Source organism: Carcharhinus amblyrhynchos, chromosome 32 (assembly GCF_965287045.1).
Source record: "Carcharhinus amblyrhynchos chromosome 32, sCarAmb.v2.hapA, whole genome shotgun sequence".
Classification (NCBI taxonomy): Eukaryota; Metazoa; Chordata; class Chondrichthyes; order Carcharhiniformes; family Carcharhinidae; genus Carcharhinus; species Carcharhinus amblyrhynchos.
In genome coordinates this window covers 2,215,291-2,235,835 of record NC_137355.1, presented here as the reverse complement: position 1 = coordinate 2,235,835, position 20,545 = coordinate 2,215,291, and positions in this window count along the sequence as shown.

The following is a 20,545-nucleotide window of genomic DNA, read 5'->3' as shown; positions in this document are numbered from 1 at the left end:
CACGGTGGAAAAAGATCTTGGTGGTTGTAGTGCTGACTTGCAGTGAAGTGAAAAGCTTGAGTATGTTGACATTAAGAAAGAGGATGTGTTGGAGCTTTTGAAAAGCATCAAGTTAGATAAGTCACCGGGACTGGATGGGATGTACCCCAGGTTACTGTGGGAGGCGAGGGAAGAGATTGCAGACCCTCTGGTGATGATTTTTGCATCATCAATGGAGATGGGAGAGGTTCCGGAGGATTGGAGGATTGCGGATGTGGTTCCTTTATTCAAGGAAGGGAATAGGGATAGCCCAGGAAATTATCGACCAGTGAGTCTAACCTCAGTGTTTGGTAAGTTGATGGAGAAGATCCTGAGAGACAGGATTTCTGAGCATTTGGAGAAGTATAGTATGATCAAAAATACTCAGCATGCCTTTGTCAAAGGCAGATCGTGCCTTCAGAGCCTGGTTGGGGTCCGGATTCATAGGACTCTCAAATCGGCCTCGCAGGTAGAGGATGTGGTTAAGAAGGCGGATGGTGTACTGGCCTTCATCAATCGAGGAATTGAGTTTAGGAGTCGGGAGATAATGCTGCAGCTTTATAAGACCCTGGTCAGACCCCACTTGGAGTACTGTGCTCAGATGTGGTCGCCTCATTACAGGAAGGATGTGGAAGCCATTGGAAGGGTGCAGAGGAGATTTATAAGGATGTTGCCTGGATTGGGTGGCATGCCTTATGAGAATAGGTTGAGAGAGCTCAGTCTTTTCTCCCGAGAGAGACAAAGGATGAGAGGGGACCTGATAGAGGTGTATGAGATGATGAGAGGTATTGATTGGGTGGATTCTCAGTAATTTTTTCCCAGGGATGAAATGGCTGCCACAAGAGGACACAGGTTTAAGGTGCTGGGGAGTAGGTACAGAGGAGATGTCAGGGGTAAGTTTTTCACTCAGAAGGCGGTGGGTGAGTGGAATCGGCTGCCGGCAATGGTGGTGGAGACGGATTCGATAGGGTCTTTTAAGAGACTTCTGGATGAGTAAATGGACCTTAGTAAGACTGAAGGTTATAAGTAAACCTAGTAGGTAGTAGTTTATGGGTGGCACGGTAGCACAGTGGTTAGCACTGCTGCTTCACAGCTCCAGGGACCTGGGTTCAATTCCTGGTTTAGGTCACTGCCTGTGTGGAGTTTGTACATTCTCCTCGTGTCTGCGTGAGTTTCCTCCCACAGTCCAAAGATATGCGGGTTACGTTGATTGGCCATGCTAAAAAAGAATTGCCCACCCTGTGTAGGTTAGAGGGATTAGTGGGTAAATATGTAGGGATATGGGGGTAGGGTGTGGGTGGGATTGTGGTTGCTGCGGACTCGATGGACCGAATGGCCTCTTTCTGTACTGTCAGGTTTCTATGTACACTTTCTATGTAGGGATATGTTCGGTGCAACTTGTGGGCCGAAGATCCTGTTTGTGCTCTCGTTTTTCGATGTTCTATAATATTCAACTTGGATGATAATAGAGTCATAGAAACCCCGATGGTGCAGAAAGAGGCCCTTTGAGTCTGCACCAAACACAATCCCACCCAGGCTTTAACTCCATATCCCTCCATATTATACTCACTCATCCCTCCAACCTGTGCATCCCTGGACACTGAGGTACAATTTCTTAGCGTCACCAATCAACCCAACCTACACATCTTTGGACTGTGGGAGTAAACTGGAGTACCCGGAGGAAACCCACGCAGACACGAGGGGAATGTGCGAACTCCACACAGACAGTGACCTGAGCCAGGAATCAAACCCAGGACCCTGGAGCTGTGAAGCAGCAGTGCTAACCACTGTGCTACCGCGCCTCCCAATGATGATGATGAAGTGTTTGTGTTAGTTCCGTCCTCTGTCAATCTTATTTAAGATTGGAATGTAGTCCTGGCAATAACATACCTGACACAGGCTCGAAATCAGACAGGCACACACTTTCTAAAGTAGAAAAATGCAATGGGTGGCAGCTTCACACTTCAGCAATGCCTTCATTTCACATCATCAGCAATTGGCAGGAGAGACATTGTTTCCATTTGATTCATCTCCAGTGATCCACAGACAAAGAGAAATTATCAAAAGATGGAACGGTGCATGATTCTACACATTAACCCAGTCTGACTAGATAATGATGAGGAATAAGAACTTGGGAAGACTCTCCAATGACACCCAAGGATCGCTGGGTGTTAATGTGGAGAGAAAAAGCTGGGTTGCTGATTGCACATGAAGGCAGATTTGTCGCACGGATCAACAGGATGGAAATGTATCATTATTTCCCACCAATCCTGCAAAACCAAGTGATGACCAAGAACAGGAGCATAAATTACTTCCCACCCGCTCCCCTCCCCAAAAAAAAGCAGAACACAGGGAATGTTTTGGGAAATGGAAAGCTGAGCTGATTCTCCCCACATCAATCCTGAATCTCTTGGGAATGGTAATCCTTTGACAAGGTCCCACATGGAGGGTCACTTAGGAGGTTCAGTCACTAGATATACATGGGGGGGGAGTAAATTGGATTAGATATTGGCTCAAAGGAAGAAGCCAGCGAGTGGTTGTGGAGGATTGCTTCTCTGAGTTGAGCCTGTGACTAGTGGTGTGCCACAGGGATCAGTGTTGGGTCCATTGTTGTTTGTCATCTATATCAATGATCTGGATGATAATGTGGTAAATTGGATCAGCAAATCTGCTGATGATACAAAGATTGGAGGTGTAGTGGGCAGTGAGGAAGGTTTTCAAAGCTTGCAGAGGGATTTGGACCAGCTGGAAAAATGGGCTGAAAAATGGCAGATGGAGTTTAATGCAGATAAGTGTGAGATATTGCAGTTTGGAAGGACAAACCAAGGTAGAACATACAAGATAAATGGTAGGACACTGAAGAGTAAAACAGAGGGATCTGGGAATACAGATACATAAGTCTCTAAAAGTTGCGTCACCGGCAGATTAGGGTCATAAAGAGTGCTTTTGGTACATTGGTCTTTTTTCATCAAAGTATTGAGTATAAGAGTTGGAATGTTATGGTGAGGTTGTATAAGACATTGGTGAGGCTGAATTTAGAATATTGTGTGCAGTTTTGGTCACCTCATTACAGGAAGGATATTAATAAGGTTGAAAGATTACAAAGAAGGTTTACAAGGATGTTGCTGGGACTTGAGAAGCTGAGTTACAGAGAAAGGTTGAATAGGTTCGGACTTTATTCCCTGGAGTGTAGAAGAATGAGGGAAGATTTGATAGAGGTGTATAAAATGAGATGGGTTTCGATAGAATGAATGCAAGCAGGCTTTTTCCACTGAGGCTCAGGGAGAAAAAGACGAGAGGACATGGATTAAGGCTGAAGGGGAAAAGTTTAAAGGGAATATTAGGGGCGGGGATTCTTCACACAGAGAGTGGTGGGAGTGTGGAATGAGCTGCCGGATAAAGTGGGAAATGTGGGCTCACTTTTAACATTTAAGAGAAACTTGGACAGGTTCATGGATGAGAGGGGTGTGGAGGGATATGGTGCAGGTGCAGGTCAGTGGGACCAGGCAGAAAAATGCCAAAAGGCCTGTTTCTGAGCTGTAATGTTCTGTGGTTCTATGGTGTGAAGATTGAACTCATTCCCTTGAACAATGTCAGCAGGATTGGGTAATGATCAGCTACAGGATACTGACCCAACATATTAACATGAACCCCACACCACCGAGCTCCGTCCCACTGGTCCTAATTGGACCATTCCTCTCTGTCACACTATAATTGGGCGCATTGTTTACCTTTGCATGTGCAAAGATTATTTAAGGTTGGAACAATTCCCATAACCTCCCTACACTGTTGAAAGAGACTATACATCCATCGAGCCTGCAAGCAATTTCCTAAAGAGTATCCTGGTTCACCACCCTGCCCCATACCTGGAACCCCACACATTTGTCATGGCTCCTGAATCGAGCCTACAATTACTTGGTCACCAAGGGGGAACACAGCATGGCCAATCCAGCTAACCTACACATCTTTAGAATGTGGGAGGAAACGGCAGCACCCGGAGAAAAGACACACACAAACACAGGGAGAATGGGGAAACTCCATACAGACAGTACCTGAGGCTGGAATTGGACCAGGGTCCCTGGCGCTGTCAGACAGCAGTGCGAATCACTGTGCTACCATATCACACTTTGTGTTTCTACTCGCTCATCTTTTTGTGGAGTCCATCGCTTTGAGCAATATACACACCACCCTGCTTTATGCAGCTACTGGCTGTTCACTCTGGTTCACCGTCACTTTCACTTTTGATTGTTTTTGGGTCATTTGTTATCAAAAGTTCAAATACAAATACCGCATTGAGAAAATGGCTACTATGGTTCTAGGAACTGTGACTGTCCTGAGTTGTTTGAAAAATATTTTTTGGTATTTTATGCTAACAGGCTGGTATGCACTGGTGAACCAATCCTGGTTATGCTCTATATCAGAGGATGCTCGATTGTCAACTGCCTGGGGATCAATGGAGTTCCGTCATCACATTTTAAACCCGGTGGTCCCATTTGTTCTTATTCTGCTGATCAATGTTTTCACAATCAGAAACATTCTGGTGAAAAGTACAGCCTGCCGGAGACTCTGAGCTCAAAATTGTGGGAAGGCTACCAGAGACCCAGAGATAGAGGGGAGAAGGAAATCCATCATTCAACTGCTTGTAATTTTGGGGAATTTTATACTCTTATGGTTACTGTTAATGGTAAATTCTACATGGGTCAGAATGCATTGGATGGATTTTACCTATGTATTTATGCATAACTGTGTGCGAGAAATGACCTTCATGCTCCAGCTCCTGAATTGCTGCACAAAAGCTTGAATTTATGCTGTGACCCAGACTAAGTTCAGAGCACAATTGAAGGAGATGATGGGATATCACTTTAAAATATTTGGTAATTCATTAAGTATTGAGAAAAAAATGATAAAATGGAAGCAGTTTTATTTTTCTCGAATGACAATTTCTCCTGGGTGTCAACAGTACACATTTTCTATTGGGAAGTATCTACCTTACTATTGTTAAGTATTGTAAATGAATCTAGATTTGAGCGAGGGACTCTGGTCTTTTTGAGCTATGGACATTTGAGTTAATGGACAAAAAATGCATTCTACTGGGGTGGAAACTTGAAGTTTTTAGTTGGAGTCAGGATTCTTTCTTTACTCTTTCAAGGGCACCTGTGGTTGAGACAGCATTTAATGCCAATTCCAAACTTGAAACAAAAATAATTCAAAGGCTATTTTTCAAGTGTCAACTTTATTACTAGTCATCTGGGATCACATGTAGGTCACAACAAGGAATGACAACAGATTTTATAACCTGAAGAAGAACAAAAAAACTGATTTTTTATTTACAAAAATCGACAATGATTTAAGGTAATCATTCAACATTTCATTCCAGAGTTTCATTGAAGTATTGTGCTTGAGTGGAAACTGAAACAGGGCCCCCAGAACATTGTCCAAAGTCTCTGTATTAATAGTCCAGTGACATTGTCCCTGGGCCCCCATATGCACCTTTTCTTATTGAAAACACTGGTTTCGGGTTTTATGATACAATGACCCTGGTTTAGAAGCTATCGTGTGTTGGCAGGAATAAAGCTTATGACATTAGCAGCAGGTTGGAGGCCAGGAGATGCAAATAATTGTCTTTGTTCACAAGTGGTGGTGGCAGAAGTTACATTTTTGAAGCCATTCTGTTAGCTTGGCTGGAGTGTTTTTGCGATTGGGTGCTATATTCAAGTGTTATTTTTTGGTTGTCAAATGAAACACGTTCCCTGTACTGAATGAAAATAATTTAATTTCACATATTGACTCATGGAAGGTGGGATATGTGTTGCAGTTCTGAGCAGGTATTGGTCCATTCATATCAGCATATAAAACACACATTCAGCAGGGGAAATGGTCTTTCCCCACTGCATCCTCTTTCTGAGCTTTAAATCCTGGTTCAGACATCTGAAAGAACCAAATCCTGGCATTTTGCAAATGTTGGGAGGCTTGCAGAGTATTTATGATCCATCTGTTTGAGGATGTCCATTTCATGCACAAACTCTGATCTCACTGTCCCCGGGTGGGGATCAGGTTTGCCAAATCACTGATGTGGTGTCGAAGGGGTCTAGGCTGATGAGCACTCAGTGGTCGTGTGCAGGTTTAGGCTGTTCTGCACAATGCACAGAGGGATGCTGCACATTTCACTTTGAGATATCTCAGCCCTGGGATCATGCGTTGCCTTGTCAAGATGAGAACCTGCTATTCACTTGGGTAACGAGGAACTTCAGTTGCTCGAGCCCAGGGACTGGGGCTTGGCCAATGATCAGGAGAATGGAAAATATTAATTGTCTTTGCATGGTTTTGAGAGTTCCCTTTCAGGGTCGATCACAATTGGAAGGTTTCAACTTCCACTGCTGTGAGTTCTTAGTCTGTACAGCGATAGTTGGGCAGTTGGCTCCTGAATTTGGGCCAACCTTTCTGCGCTGGAATGACAGATGTCCTTCTGTGTGGAATCTCGCCTGCCTCCATAACGAATATATCTGCAGTGCAGCAGACTTTTCGGTTCAGCATAAGATCCAATATGGTGTTGGCCACCTTGCTGGTGAACGGGATAAAGGATCCTCCCTTTATTGTAACACGACTGTCATGTGAGGAATGGTCAGGTAATGCTGTAACTCCAGCTCGCTGATCAATTCTGTGGGACATCACCACACATTTTTGGAGCATTGTAGAATTTGTTCTGTTCCAATGTTCCAGTTGGTCACAATTTTGAAGTGTACATAGAGTTATTTCTGCTTCTATCTGCTTTCTGGTTTGACAGGCCGCTGCCTGGAGTCCATTTTCTTCAGATCTTCAATAGTAACTGCCCGAGTTCATTCCCGCAGGGAAATATTACAATTCCTAGCAGCTTGTGGGCAGTTAATTTGTCATCTCTCACATCACTCCTTCCTGATATGGGATAAAGTACTTATTTTCCAAATCTGGAATCTTGAATTCTTGACTTTCATGGTTCCTTTTAATCTTCTGCTGATGTCAAGTTGCCGAAAGGAGATTCCTGATGAAAAGACATTGCGTGCTGGAAAGGGAATGTTTACACCATTAGCACCAGGTTAAAGAATATAATATATACAAACAGCTACCATGGTGTAGGTCTGTCTGGGACAGACTTCCCATCTGCTAAAACATTGTGCTGGCTTGACTGGAATGTTTCTCGAATCCAATGAGCTCGACATTCCACGTGTTTGCCTTTCTCTTCAACAGTTAACAAAAGTCTAGAAACAAGCTTGTGATTATCTGGAGCCATCTTGTCACCCAGACATTGTCAGTTAAAAAAGGGGGAAAAGCATCAGGCTGACCACAAATTTAACAACAAACATATTAGCCTTTGACAGGTCTGAGTAATGATAAAACCATTTCAGACTCACAACGATGACACACAGCAACACATTTACACCCAAGAATCATTGATATGTTATGGACAGCATCCCCAAAACTTCCACAATTTTTGCATTCAGCAAGCCTCCTGCATCCATTAAATCCGAGAAAATTATCTACTTTATGAGGAATAAAAAGTATTTGAAAAAAGGGGTTAACTGAGCTTGTTTGTTTAGTCACTGTAATGATGTTAATCTCCATAGATACTCATGATGTCACAAGAGACTTTCTATCTCCTGTTAAGAAGGGGTTCCTATTCACGTGTTAGCTGATAGTGTTCGCAGAAGCTTCACCTCCAGCTCATAAAGTTTAGCAGCGGCAGTGACAAGGAGAGGATCGGTCAGAATCTCAGATCAATAGACTGGAGTGTCACAACAATGCATCAGCATCGAATGACAATGGATTGGAATGTTACAGCAATTGATGATAATCTGGGATTAACACAATTGAATGATACGGCAATGGTTCAGAGTCTGAGAACAACCTGGTGGAATATTACAGCAATGGACAAAGATTTGTCCTATTGGATTGACAAGCTTCATGAAAATAGCTGGTGGATAAGGCCAGTTCATCGGATCCGTTTTGTAATTTACATTTTCCAGTACTTTTACTATCCCATCCTGGCCATTATTGGAGTCCCAGGTAAATCTCAATAACCAGTTAATAATTAGATAAGAATGTTTAACTATATTTCTCCTCTCGTCCCTTTGTTTGCTGTTGCCGTTTCTGTTGAGTCTCAGTGTTCAGATATTAACATCCCCATGTCCATTCGCATTTAGAATGTTCTTAATAATTCAATTTCTCCACTTTGCTCCAGGTGGAATCTATCATAAACTTCATATGCACCATCTCACAGTCTGACCGGTATTCATGCATCCAGAGAACATTTGTGTTTGGCTGATGTATTAATAACTTTTTTCCTCAGGTGGGTGAAACTGGCTGGGAGGTCCCTTGGTTTTCCCAACATAACGAAATTCCTGATGCCGTGTGTGCTGAGCCATTCGTCCCACTGACCTGCACTTGAACCTTATCCCTCCACACCCGTCTCATCCATGAACCCGTCCAAGTCTTTCTTAAATGTTAAAAGTGACCCCACATTGACCACTTTATCCGGCAGCTCATTCCACACTCCCACCACTCTCTGTGTGAAGAAGCCCCCCCTAATATTCCCTTTAAACTTTTCTGCTTTCACCCTTAACCCGTGCCCTCTGGTTTTTCTCTCCCCTAGCCTCAGTGGAAAAAGCCTCCTTGTATTCACTCTATCGATACCCATCAAAATCTGATACACCTCTATCAAATCTCCCCTCATTCTTCTACGCTCCAGGGAATAAAGTCCTAACATGTTCAATCTCTCTCTGTAACTATCCAGGTGACTATCCAGGTAAGTCTTAAACGATGCCAGCGTGTTTGCCTCCACCACCCTACTTGGCAGCGCATTCCAGGCCCCCACCACCCTCTGTGTAAAAAACGTCCCTCTGTTATCTGAGTTAAACCTCGCCCCTCTCACCTTGAACCTGTGACCCCTCGTAATCGTCACCTCCGACCTGGGAAAAAGCTTCCCAGTGTTCACCCTATCTATACCCTTCATAATTTTGTACACCTCTATTAGGTCTCCCCTCATTCTCCGTCTTTCCAGGGAGGACAACCACAGTTTGCCCAATCTCTCCTCATAGCTCAGACCCATCATACCAGGCAACATCCTGGTGAACCTCCCCTGCACTTTCTCTAAAGCCTCCATGTCCTTCTGGTAGTGCGGCGACCAGAACTAGACACAGTACTTCAAATGTGGCCTAACCAACGTTCTACGCAGCTCCAACATCAGACTCCACCTTTTATACTCTATACCCCGTCCTATAAAGGCAAGCAGATCACATGCCTTCTTCACCACCTTCTCCACCTGTGCTGCCGCCTTCAAAGATTTGTGGACTTGCACACCTCGGTCCCTCTGTGTTTCTAAACTCTTGATGGTTCTGCCATTTATCGTATAACTACCCCACCTCCATTAGTTCTTCCAAAATGCATCACTTCGCATTTATCTGGATTAAATTCCATCTGCCATTTCTCCGCCCAATTGTCCAGCCTATTTATATCCTGCTGTATTGTCCGACAATGTTCATCGCTATCCGCAAGTCCAGCCATCTTCCTGTCATCCACAAATTTGCTGTTAACACCAGTTACACCTTCCTCCAAAACATTGATATATATCTCAAACAGCAGATGTCCCAGGACAGATCCCTGCGGAACACCACTGGTCACAGACCTCCAGCTGGAAAAAGACCCTTCAACTGCTCCCCTCTGTCTCCTGTGGCCAAGCCAGCTCTCTACCCATCTTGCCACTTCTCCTTGCATCCAATGAGCTTTAACCTTCTTCACCAACCTGCCACGAGGGACTTCGTCAAACACCTCACTGAAATCCATATGGACGACATCCATGGCACTTCCTTCATCAACCGCTTTTGTCACCTCCTCAAAAAACTGCACCCAATTTGTAAGTCACGACCTCCCTCTTACAATCACTACCGAGATTGTTCCGTTTTAAATGCACATACATCCTATCTCTAAGTATCCTCTCCAACAATTATAGACCGGTGAGTCTCACTTCTGTTGTGGGCAAGGTTTTAGAAAAAATTATTAGGGATAGGATTTATAGTTATTTGGAGAGTAATGAATTGATTGGAGATAGTCAGCATGGTTTTGTAGCGGGTAGGTCGTGCCTTACTAACCTTATTGAGATTTTTGAGAAAGTGACCAAAGAGGTGGATGGGGGTAAGGTAGTTGACGTGGTGTACATGGATTTTAGTAAGGCGTTTGATAAGGTTCACCATGGTAGGCTTCTGCAGAAGATGCAGATGTATGGGATTGAGGGTAATCTAGGAAATTGGATCAGGAATTGGCTAGCAGATAGGAGACAGAGGGTGGTGGTTGATGGTAAATATTCGTCATGGAGTTCGGTTACGAGTGGTGTGCCTCAGGGATCTGTTTTGGGGCCACTGCTGTTTGTAATTTTTATTAATGATCTGGATGAGGGTATAGTTGGGTGGATTAGTAAATTTGCTGATGACACCAAAGTCGGAGGTGTGGTAGATTGTGAGGAAGGGTGTCATAGTTTGCAGGAATACTTGGACAGGTTGCAGAGCTGGGCCGAGAGGTGGCGGATGGAGTTTAATGTGGAGAAGTGTGAGGTAATTCACTTTGGTAGGAATAACAGATGTGTTGAGTATAGGGCTAACGGGAGGACTTTGAATAGTGTGGTTGAACAGAGGGATCTAGGTGTATGTGTACATAGATCCCTGAAAGTTGGGAATCAAGTAGATAGGGTTGTTAAGAAGGCATACGGTGTCTTGGCATTTATTGGTAGGGGGATTGAATTTAGGAGTCGCAGCATCATGTTGCAACTGTACACAACTCTGGTGCGGCCGCACTTGGAGTATTGTGTGCAGTTCTGGTCCCCACATTACAGGAAGGATGTGGAGGTTTTGGAGAGGGTGCAGGGGAGGTTTACCAGGATGTTGCCTGGTATGGAGGGGAGGTCCTATGAGGAGAGACTGAGGGATTTGGGGTTGTTTTCACTGGAAAGAAGGCGGCTAAGAGGGGATCTTATTGAAACATATAAGATGATTAGAGGTTTAGTTAGGGTGGACAGTGATAGCCTTTTTCCTCGGATGGAGAACGCTAGCACGAGGGGGCGTGGCTTTAAATTAAGGGGGGGTAGTTATAGGACGGATGTCAGGGGTAGGTTCTTTACCCAGAGGGTGGCGAGGGATTGGAATGCCCTGCCTGCTGCGGTTGTAAATGCGCCTAGTTTGGGGGCGTTTAAGAGATCCGTGGATAGGTTTATGGACGAAAAGGGATTGGTTTAGGTTAGTGGGTCATTGTTTTTTAACTGGTCGGCGCAACATCATGGGCCGAAGGGCCTGTTCTGCGCTGTAATGTTCTATGTTCTATGTTCTATTAACAACTTCCCTACCACAGACGTCAAGCTCACTGGCCTATAATTACCCGGGTTATCCCTGCTACCCTTCTTAAATAACGGTACCGTATTTGCTATCCTCCAATCCTCTGGGGCCTAATCTGTGTCCAATGAAGAGACAAAGATTTCTGTCAGAGGCCCAGCAATTTCACCTCTTGTCTCCCTGAGCAGTCTAGGATAGATGCCATTAGGCTCTGGGGATTTGTCAGTTTTAATGTTCCCTAAAAAACCTAACACTTCCTCCCTTGCAATGGACAGTCTCTCTAACGGGTCAACACTTCCCTCTGAGACATTCCCAGTCATGATGTGGAGATGCCGGTGTTGGACTGGGGTAAACGCAGTAAGAAGTCTGACAACACCAGGTTTAAGTCCAACCGATTTATTTGATAGTAAACTCACAAGATTTCGAAGTTAAACTTCATCAGGTGAATGGAGAGTTCTGGCCTCAGACAGAGCATATAAAGCACAGACAGTTTACAGATTACCGATTAGAATGCGAATCTTTACACCGAACCTGCTATTCAATTCTTAAAGTGGCCGACAATGTGTGTGGAAGGAGCACTGATCACAGGTTAAAGAGATGTGTATTGTCTCCAGACAGTACAGTGAGTGAGGTTTTGCAAACCCAGGCAAGTCACGGGGGTTACAGATAGTGTGACATGAACCCAAGATCCCTGTTGCGACCGTCCTCATGTGTGACGAACTTGGCTGTCAGTCTCTGCTCAGCGACTCTGCGCTGTCGTGTGTCGTGAAGGCCGCCTTGGAGAATGCTTACCCGAAGGTCAGAGGCTGAATGCCCGTGACCACTGAAGTGTTCACCAACAGGAAGGAAACAGTCTTGCCTGGTGATTGTCGAGCGATGTTCATTCATCTGTTGTTGTAGCGTCTGCATGGTCTCCCCAATGTACCATGCTTCGGGACATCCCTTCTTGCAACGTATCAGGTAGACAACGTTGGCCAAGTTGCAAGAGTATGAAATATTGAGAAAACAAGGAATTTGACCAGTAGAATAAAAATGCATCAGCTCCAGCAGTCCAATGGAGAGTGATCAAGTGAGCAGAGCGATCGGGAGACCGTGCGAGGGATCAGGGGAGCAGAGAGAGATACAGAGACAGAATGAGGTACCAGGTGAGCAGAGAGATACGGAGACAAAGATAGGGAGCAGGGCAGGGGGAATAAGAGACAAGGAGAGGACCAGGGAAGTCGAGGCATATGGAGACCAGGAGTGTGACCAGGGGAACAGACACATATGCAGACAAGGAGAGGGATGACAAAGGAAGATATACGAGAAAAGTCGTGAGATCATGGGTGCAGAAATAAGGAGGCAAGGAGAGGGATCGGGGTGGGGATTGCAGAGCAGAGAGACAAGGACAAGACTAGGGCAGCAGAGGGATATGGAGCCAAGGGAGGAGTCGAGGTAACAGTGAGACACAGCCAAGGAGATGGGCGTGGGAATAAGAGAGATGTGAAACCAAATAGAGAAAACAGTAGAGAAGAGAGTTACTGACAGAACGGGAGGAAAGAGGCACGGAGACCAGCGAGGGACCAGCTAAAAGCAGAAATACGTAAACACGGAAAGTAACCATGGCAGCATCGACATACAGTGACAAGGAGGGGGACAAGGATCTAGAGAGCAAACAGATACAGAGACTAAGATTCAGAGCAGTGAACTGAGAGATACAGCGATGAGGATTGTGACCTGGGGAACAGAGATACGTGTAGACCTGGACAGGGGTGAGTGGAGTGGAGAGATATGGAAATAATTCGCAGAATGAGGATCTGAGGACTGTGAAAACATGGGTCAGAGCTGGGTAGCTGGTAACTGGGAACCCAAAGAGCTGGATCAGATGGAGACAGTTTTATAACCAAGGCAACGACCTGGAGAAAGGCACTGGGCGGAGATGTATTGAAGAAGAATATTGTCATTGCACACAACATAAGGATAATTACTTTACCCTGACTTGGTGCTGCCTGCTGGGAAGCATACGCCTTTCTGAAGCAAATGCCATCATGCCTTAACTTGTTCAGTAAATTATGGTGAAATATCCAAACAGGTTTTCTTTTGAAATCCGAAAACTCCATGTCGACATTTACAGAAATATCCAACCTGCTTGTTCCATCCTCACATGAATTACCCAGAGGTGATTCAGTCTGAAAACTGAAACAGCCTTTGCCTGTTTTAATGACACTCCCTTCCATTTTCCTGCTTAATGTTGTATTCTTACTGCTTTGCTCAAACCGATGTGTTAGTAATAATTTATCAAAATTCACTGGACTCTGGGGAAGTGTCGGCTGATTGGAAAATAACTAATGTTACACCGCTGTTTAAAAAAGGAAGTAGACAAAAGGTGGGTAACTACAGGCCGGTTAGCTTAATGTCCGTAGTTGGGAAAATGCTGGAATCCATCATTAAAGAAGAAATAGCAGGACACCTGGAAAAGATTGGTTCGATCAAGTAGACGCAGCATGGATTCATGAAGGGAAAGTCGTGTTTGAAGAATTTACTGGATTTTTATGAAGATGTAATGAGTGCGGTTGACAGAGGGGAACCAGTGGATGTGGTGTTTTAGATTTCCAGAAGGCTTTCAATAAGGTGCCTCACAAAATGTTGCTGCAGAAGATTAAGGTACACGGAGTTGGGGGGAAAGTGTTAGCCTGGATTGAGGGTTGGCTATCTCATAGGAAGCAGAGAGTTGGAATAAATGGGTGTTCTCCTGCTTGGCAGTTGGTGACTAGTGGCATGCCGCAGGGATCGGTGCTGGGGCCTCAACTGTTTACCATATACATAGACGATCTGGAGGAGGGGACCGAGTGTAGGGTAACAAAGTTTGCTGATCACACAAAGACGAGTTTAAAAGCGAATTGTGTGGAGGATGTGGAAAGTCTGCAGAGGGATCTGGATAGGCTGAGTCAGTAGGCAAGGATTTGGCAGATGGCAAGTGTGAAGTTATCCACTTGGAAGGAATAACAGTAAAATGGACTATTATTTTAATGGTGAAAAATTACAACATGCTACGGTGCAGAGGGACCTGGGGGTCCTTGTGCATGAATCGCAAAAACCCAGCCTGTAGGTGCAGCAGGTGATCAAGAAGGCGAATGGGATGTTAGCCTTTATAGTGAGGGGGATAGAATATAAAAAAAGGGAGGTCTTGCTGTAATTGTACAAGGTGAGGCTGCAAATACAGTACTGTGTGCAATTTTGGTCCCTGTTTGCGAAAGGTTATATTGGGTTAGGAGGGAGTACAGACAAGGTTCACCAGTTTGAAACTGGAGATGAGGGGGTTAGCTTATGAGCAGAGATTGAGTAGATTGGACCTGTATTCCTTAGAGTTTAGAAGGCTGAGGGGTGATCTTATAGAGACATATTAGATAATGAAGGGGCGAGATAGAGTAGAGGCAGAGAGGTTCCTTCCACTCAGAAAGGAAACAAGAACTAGAGGACACAGCCTCAAAATAAGGGGGAGTCAGTTTAGAACAGAGTTGAGGAGGGACTTCTTCTCTCAGAGGGTAATGAATCTCTGGAATTCTCTGCCCATTGAAGCAGTGGAGGCCACCTCGTTAGATATGTTTAAGTCACATTTCTGATTAATAAGGGAATTAAGGGTTACGGGGAGCAGGTGGGTAAGTGGAACTGAGCCACAATCAGATCAGTCATGATCTTATTGAATGGCGGGGCAGGCTCGAGGGGCTGGATGGCCCACTCCTGCTCCTATTTCTTATGTTCTTATATTAGATGTTGAATTAACATGTGTATAATTTCAGGCTATCTGTCACTCCCCTGTCTCTAACACAACTAAAAACAAAGTAACGCTGAAGCTGGAATCTGAAACAAAAAACAGAACATTCTGGAAAATCTCAGCAATCCTGAGTGTCTGTGAAGGGAGAATGGAGTCAGAAGTCTGACACCAGGTTTAAGTCCAACCAATTTTCTTTCCAATTTATTTAAGGGAGAGTGGATGCAACGCTGTGAGTCTCCGTGACCCTTCATCAGCGCTCGGAGAATTCCCACCATCCTTTGTTTTTCTCAGGGAAAGTTTTGTTGATTTTGTCAATTCCAAGTCTGCAGAGCGTTCCCCAAACTGCACACACACACACACACACACACAGACACACACACACACACACACACACTCACACACACACAGACACACACACACACTCACACACACACAGACACACACACAGACACACACACAGACACACACATACACACACACACAGACAAACACACACACAGACACACACACAGACACACACACACACACACACACACACACTGAAACAGACACACACACACAGACACACACACACACACACACACACACACTCACACACACTCACACACAGACACAGACACACACACACACACTCACACACACATACACACAGACACACAGACACACACACTCACACACACACACACACACAGACACACACACACACACACAGACACAGGCACACAGACACAGGCACACACACACACACACACAGACACACACACACTCATACTCACACACACACACACACACACACAGGCACAGGCACACACACACACACACAGACACAGACACACTCACACTCAGACACACACACACACACACATACACACACACACACACACTCACACACACACACACACAGACACACACTCACAGACACACACACACTCACTGACACACACACACACACACACACACACACACTCACAGACACACAGACACACACACACAGACACACACACTCACAGACACACACACACACACACACTCACAGACACACACACACACACACAGACACCCACACACACAGACACACGCTCACAGACACACAGACACACACACACAGACACACACACTCACAGACACACACACACACACACACACAGAACACTACAGCACAAAGAAGCCCTTCGGCCCACAAGCTGTGCCGATCATATCCATCCCTTCCAGGCCATAGAACTATCTGTAACCCCCAATCCCATTAAATCCCAGAGACTCATCCAGAAGTCTTTTAAAAGACCCCGGCGAGTTCGCCTCCACCACCACCGACGGCAGCCGATTCCACTCACTCACCACCCTCTGAGTGAAAAACTTACCAAAACATCTCCTCTGTACCTGCTCCCCAGCACCTTAAACCTGTGTCCTTTCGTAGTGATCATTTCAGCCCTGGGAAATAGCGTCCGAGAATCCACCCTGTCTATCCCTCCCAACATTTTATAAACCTCTATCAGGTTGTCTCTCAACCGTCGTCTCTCCAGGGAGAAGAGACCGAGCTCCCTCAACCTATCTTCATAAGGCATGCCTCCCAATCCATGCAACGTCCTTGTAAATCTCCTCTGCACTCTCTCAATACCTTCCACATCCTTCCTGTAGTGAGGCGACCAGAACTGTGCACAGTACTCAGTGCTGTGCCGGCGACACAGTCTGTTTTGACCCTTATTCAGTGAACAAAGATTTGTGAATAGACCTCTTGTTAATGCAGCAATATTTATTTACAAACAATTAATAATTACCCCCCCAATCAATAGATACATGACAGCGCAGAGTCGCTGAGCAGAGACTGATAGCCAAGTTCCGCACACATGAGGACGGCCTCAACCAGGTTCCTGGGTTCATGTCACATTATCTGTAATACCCATGATTTGCCTGAACTTGCAACATCTCACATACTGTCCTGTCTGGAGACAATACACATCTCTTTAACCTATGCTTAATGCTATCTCCACTCACATTGTTTGCACCTTTTAGACTTGAACAGCAGATTAGCTGTAAAGACTCAGATTCTAATCAGTATTCTGTAAACTGTGTGTGTCTTTATATGCCCTGTTTCTGATCAAAACTTTCCACACTCCTGATGAAGGAACAGCGTTCCGAAAGCTTGTGGGTTTACGATCAAATAAACTTGTTGGACTTTAACCTGATGTTGTGAGACATTTTACTGTGTTTACCCCAGTCCAACACCGACATCTCCACATCATTTCATCCATGTATGCAGTTACTTAGAAATGAGGCCCATTTTGAAATCAGACCAGGCAATTTCTATAATGAGCATTTCCAGTTCAATATTTAAATACGCCAGTGTCAAACGCAGCTCGGCCAAACGTCAGTTGAGGTCATGCATCAAAATGAAATGTTTTCCAGAATTATCAGTCACTGAATGTTGAATTGTTTCTGGATAGGAAGGGAGTCATTGCAATGTTACAAACAAGGATTTGCAATTTGACCACGGCACCTTTGATCATTTCATTGTGAATATTCTGTGGTATTTTGCAGACTTTGCTGTTGCTTCACTGTGTGTAATTAATTCCAGAAATCTCAGGATGAATTAACACAGCAAAATGCTTCCATAGTCTGTGCCTATAAAGCTTGATGTCTAATATCTGGATTTATTTCTGCTCCTTAAAGTTAACATGATGACAATTGGAATACTCTCTCAGGAAAGATGTGGTCTCTCCAAATGTGTAACACACTACCTGGTTTCGATGGCAGCTGCTGATCTACTGGTCGTTATTTTTGATGTGATATTGAGACAAATTCCAACTGTTTATTGGGAGGATTTCCAATTCCTCGGGGACATGGATGTGTGTAATATCCACGCTGTGCTCCTTTATGCAGCTACTGACTGTTCTGTTTGGTTCACTGTCACTTTCACCTTTGATCGACTTGTGACAATTTGTTGCCCCATGCTGAAAAGTAAATTTTGCACCGACAAAATGGCGAAAGTTGTCCTGGGATCAATCACTGTTCTGAGCTGTTGTAAGAACATTTTTTGGTATTTTATGCTGTCAAATTCGTATAGGTTGGTGAACAACCCATGGTTTTGCAGTGTTTCTTTCTTTGTCATGGATTCTCCTGTCTGGATCGCCGTTGAACTCAGCCATCATATTCTAAACCCCTGTGTCCCATTTGTTCTGATTCTGTTGTTCAATATTTACACTGTCAGGCACATTTTAGTGAGCAGCAGGTCTCGCAGGAGACTCCGAGCTCCCAACAATGGAAAAGGTACCAAAGACCCAGAGATGCAGAATCGAAGGAAATCGATTATTTTACTCTTTGCTATCTCAGTGAATTTTGTCATATTATGGGCAACGATAATGGTATACTCTGTATGGAGGCGGATGTATTATTTGGGGTATTGTGCTGTTTGGATGAGTGATTCTGTTCAGGATTTCGGCTTCATCCTACAGCTCATGAGTTGCTGCACAAATACTTATATATACGCTGTGACCCAGAGGAAGTTCAGAGAGCAGTTGAAGAATGTGCTCAAATGTCCCTCTGTGCTCGTTGTGCAATTATTTCAATGATGCTCATAACAGATTGTAGAGAATTAAACCCGAATATGGGGAAAGGAAGAAAGACCCTGTTGCTATGGTGGTAGTGAACATGTTTTGACAATGTCGGAGAAGCCTGTCTAAACGGATGTAGTAAACGCTGCAGGAAACTCGCAGTGGGATTTGAATAGAATTAGGATTTGGTGCAACGCTGAAACTTCTCAGTCAGTTATTCACATAAGAAGCAGCAAATTTAACCTTTGAAGATTGAATACAGATGGATAGTCCTCAGTCTCCTCCACCTCCACCAGCACCATGGACCTCCCAGAAACCAATACCAGGAACAGGATGCGATGGTGGTAATTATAGAGGGAAATGGATTAATGCATTCGGAGCATGTGTGGAATGGATGATTCAGCATTTATACCAATTGATGAGATTTGAATGCTGCACAAAATAAGAGCAGGTGATAGATAAACAAGCAATTCGCGAGTGGATGGGATAGAACAAAATCACAGTGGGAGAATGTGTGTGTTATAACTGGCAGAGATGGAGTGAGAAAACCGTTACACTGGTGAGGTGAGTGATAGAGCAGGTAAACAATGTGGGTATCAGTATATGTGGAATTAATGGAGCATGAAGTCACATTGGAATTTCGGGATCTGTGCAACAGGCACTGTGGGAGTGTTTGTGATTGATGACATGCAGAGAGGATATGTGGTGATGGATCTGGTCGAGCAGAGGAGCGAGTGAGATATCACCCTCTATCCTATAGAGGTGAATGTATACCGTGAACAGAAGGGAAGTTGTTGGGTTGTAAGTTCGCTGCTCCGTCATGTAATGGATCAAAGTCAATAATATTTGGGAAGATATAATATTTATTATGAAATCGTGAACATGTACTTTTTGATCCCTGTGTGTTGGCCAGAATCTAGATTTATATTTCTTCAGTTTCTTCCATATTCAAAGTTACCTGTAAGTTCATTGGTTTGTTAAGCTATGGGGGCATTTACAACTGTATAACAAACACAAGGAATATGAAATAGTTTTATATTTAATATTAGAAACCCGGGAGTAACACTGAGACAGCAAAAGTAAATTGAGTTGATTGTGTTCCCAGGAGCAGGGAACAGTTTTGTCACTCTGCAGAAGGACAGGGAAAGAGCTTGCATATTGCACATCATAAATTAATAAACCAAAATTTCACAAACCATGGGAGCGGTATAGAAGGAAGTATCTGAAGACCTTCTAAAGATTTGATTCCATAAACTGAAATCTTTAAGGGGTAATTTTCAAAGTACTAATTCCTGGAAGGAGGTGCTGTTCTGCTTTAAATATCACTTCTTCTTTATTGTAATAAATCTTTAACTCAAATAAATAACCATCAACTTTTATTTCAAAAGTTTTATATCTGAGTTTCTGAAAAAACCCCTCAACAAACACAAATTGCATCATCGTTCTGTTCCCAGTATCCATTCGGGATTTGAAGAGCCTGGACTGAGCAACTGGTATCGCATCAAATAACTGCCAGCTCTTTGTGGAATTTAAAACAGGAATTTTTTGATGGTCTTGGAAATGGTAAATTCAAAGGGAGGGAGTGTGGGGAGAAGATTTACCGCAGGTGGGGATAGGCATGCACACTGGCACCGTAGTTAAAAGGATTAGCTATGGGAAATGTGTGGGGTTATGGAGATTGAGCGGGGTGGGGTGGGATTGGGGTAGGATTCTCTTCAGGGATTCAATGTGGAATCCAGCAGCCGAATTGCCTACTTCTGCTCTGTGGGAAATTTCTGTTTCCATTCTGCAATGAAATGGGTGGGGTTTAAAGTGGGAGAAAAATCAGAGGGACGATAAGTGCTTTTTTTCACAGCAGGGTGTGTTGTGATAAT